We start from the raw sequence: 3,256 nt of genomic DNA, 5'->3' as shown, positions 1-3,256 counted from the left end.
CATGCGTATCAACACTGAGGTATGAGAGTGAATTATATTTAGGGTGTTAACAATCCTTGCGACGAAACAAAAATTGTTGAATTGTTTTCCAAAACTCTTCTTACTTAAACACATTTTCTTTCTCGCACGATTTTCTCGATCTCGACTATTTAGATAACCTGATTCGCAAATTCGAATTAGTATTCAATCTAATAGTCCTAGTGGACAATATCTACGACAATCATGCACTTGCAAATTTTGCACATCAAATTTTTGACGTCATTGTTAGAAACTATATGAAATCGATATTAGTTCGATTGCAATTTGATTAATCTGGATTCTTCTTTATTATCAATCTACCCTTTTTATTTTGTTTTCTTTGTTTTACTATTGTTTTCTGGTTCTTTATAGGATACGATAGATATCGACGACAAAAATAGACTTTTAAGAGATTTTGCTACACCCATTGCAAGAAGTCTAAGGTTTAGCACCATAGACCTTCGATTGATGCTAATAACTTTAAGTTGAGCCCTTTATTGATTTTCATGATTTAACAAAAACAATTAGGAGACACCCCTGCAGATGCCCCATATCTATATATAGAAAAGCTTATAGAGTATTGTGATACATGGAAGTTTGAAGGCGTGCCCACAGATGCAATTAGGTTGCAGGGATTCCCCTTTTCTTTGAAGGATAAAGCTAGGACTTGGTTGCATTCTTTTTCATCAAGAAGCATCACGACATGGGACAATCTGGAGATGACATTTTCTAAACCAATACTTTCCACCTTGCAAGACAGCGTATCTAAAAATCAAATCACGAACTTTACTTAGATAGATGGAGAATTATTGCTCAGAGTATGGGACAGGTTTAAAGGGTTGCTGCAACAATGCCCCCATCATGGATTGAAAAAATGATTGATCATCCACACGTTCTACACCGGCATATCATACTCGATGAAGGCCTTGTTGGATTCAGTTATAGGGGAATCCTTCATGAATAAGAGGTTGGATGAAGCTTACGACATGATTGACAATGTAGCCTTAAATCTTCACCAATGGTCAGACAGAAACAGAAGTACACTTACACATGGGACCCCAGAAGAGCATACGAAGGCTACCAACAACCATGATCTAAACGTCGACCAACAACCACGATCTAAACATTGACCATGAGGACTTTCCTGATGCTGCTGTAGTACCTAGCAACCACGATCTAAACACTGACCATGAGGCCTTTCCTGATGCTGCTGTAGTACCTGGCACGATCGTGCCAAAAAGCATAACCAAGTCATGTTTGTTGCTGAAACCATAGACATGGCCGTCGAAATCTAGTTTAGAAAATCTCGTAGAGAACTTTATCTTCATCATTTTGCAAACGAAGTAGCATGAAGAAATCAAATAATTCGGAACTAAGTTCAATGAATTGGCCTCACAATGCGCTAGGCCCTCAACATGACTCTCAGGTAAGTATCCCCCCATGAACATTGTAATGTCGTTGCATTAAGAAGTGGTAGGAACCTTAAAGAGTTTCAGGAGAACGGAAAAGATATCAATGGAGAAAAGGACAAAAAGGAACCAAAATAGCTTAGCCCCCCACTCAAGCAAGTGTTTATAAACCACCGATATCATTTTCTCAACAATTGGCTAGGACAAAGCTAGATGAGCAATTCAGTAAGTTCCTAGAAGTAATCAGGAAACTATACATCCTTGTCCCCTTCACCAAAGCACTGAAACATATGTCCACCTATTCAAAATTCCTAAAGGGCATATTGTCACACAAAAGAAAGATGGAAGAATACGAAACCGTGGCATTGTCAGAAGAATGCAACGCGTTGATCCTAATAGGTTACCTCAAAAGCTCAAGAACCCAGGTAGTATTTTAATCCCTTGCACGATCAATGAAACTAATTTCAATAGAGCAGTTTGCGCCTCAGTGCGGGTGTAAGCCTTTTGCCATCCTCTATTTGTAAGAAGTTGGGTTTAGGTGATTTGAAATTAACGACAATGACTTTGTAGCTCATAGATCATTCAAGTAGGTATCCATTGGGTATCTTAGAAGACGTCCCAATTAAGGTTGAAAATTTTATTGTACTTGCTGACTTTGTAGTAGTGGAGATGGATGAGGATCCTTGAATCTTTATTATTTTAGAGAGACTTTTCCTGACAACAATTGGAGTTATTATTGATGTTAAAAATTCTAAGCTTTCTTTAGCAGTTAAGGAAGAGAAGATTGAATTTGATTTGTCTAAAACTATTAAACAACTGACTGATGGGACGTTTGTTGTAGGATGAATCTATTGCAATAGGTGGTGAAGGAAGAAACACCTCAACGGTCATCGGATGATCCCCTGAAAGCATGCCTAACCGGCAGAGAATTGGTAGCTGAGGATGACAAAATCGAGTATGCTTGTCTCATGGACAAAAATCCCAATGTCTCCTGAACAGATAAATATTGAAAGGCTTAAGATAGACCAAAAGTTGGAAGAAGGCAAGCCTCCATAGATAGAACTTAAACCACTTCCTTCTAACCTCAAGTATGAATTTCTTGAACTAAATTCTACATATCCTGTCATTGTTAATGCAACCTTGAATGATTCTGAAATTAGGAGACTACTTAGAGAATTTAGGTCACATAGGAGAGTCATAGGGTACACGATTAATGAAATTAAGGGGATTAGCGCTTCCATATGCATGCATATAATTCTACTTGAGAACGATCATAAATCATCGGTGGAACATCAAAGTGTTGGTGTAGTGGAACCGACAAGAGGGCGTGAATTGCCTATAAAATAAAATTAACCTTTCTCGATCTTTCAACTAGCACAATTATACTAAATTAAATCAATAACTAAAAAGAAGAGGCAAAGAAATTACTTGGTTACAACCTAGGTAGTTGTTAATTCAAGGCAAAAGAATGCACTAGAAATCTCCTTCGTTGAAGGCAGAGAAGCCTCTTACACTCGTTGAATGCTCATAAAATTGCTAGGAAATAAATACAAGAATTGTTGAATATTTCCTAACTTCAGGGGTCTTTTATAGCCCTTGGAAAAATCTATCCTCAACTTAAAGGCACCTTCAAGATGGTCCAAGACGCCTTCCATAAGATAAGTTTTATCCGTTGAGCATAAAACGCTATTTGCGGCTAACGACTACCGGAAGGCACCTTTTATAACTGGAAGACGTCTTCGCGCTATTCATCGAAGGCGTATGCCAAGCTATGGAAGGCGCCTTCCATACAGCAGAAAGCATATCAACTCCCAACTGCTGATCTTTTC

At 38.1% G+C, this 3,256-nt stretch overlaps 1 non-coding gene across 1 annotated transcript; it reads right to left on the bottom strand.

Moving 5' to 3' along the window:
* Nucleotides 1-780: 780 nt before the first annotated feature.
* On the bottom strand, nucleotides 781-886 carry LOC122007555. Its single transcript, XR_006119029.1, has one exon. It is a non-coding gene; the product is annotated as a small nucleolar RNA R71 (small nucleolar RNA).
* Nucleotides 887-3,256: the final 2,370 nt, after the last annotated feature.

Source organism: Zingiber officinale, chromosome 7B (assembly GCF_018446385.1).
Source record: "Zingiber officinale cultivar Zhangliang chromosome 7B, Zo_v1.1, whole genome shotgun sequence".
NCBI classification, from domain to species: domain Eukaryota; kingdom Viridiplantae; phylum Streptophyta; class Magnoliopsida; order Zingiberales; family Zingiberaceae; genus Zingiber; species Zingiber officinale.
Note: the sequence above shows the minus strand (reverse complement) of the source record. Positions and strands in the feature narration are given on the sequence as shown.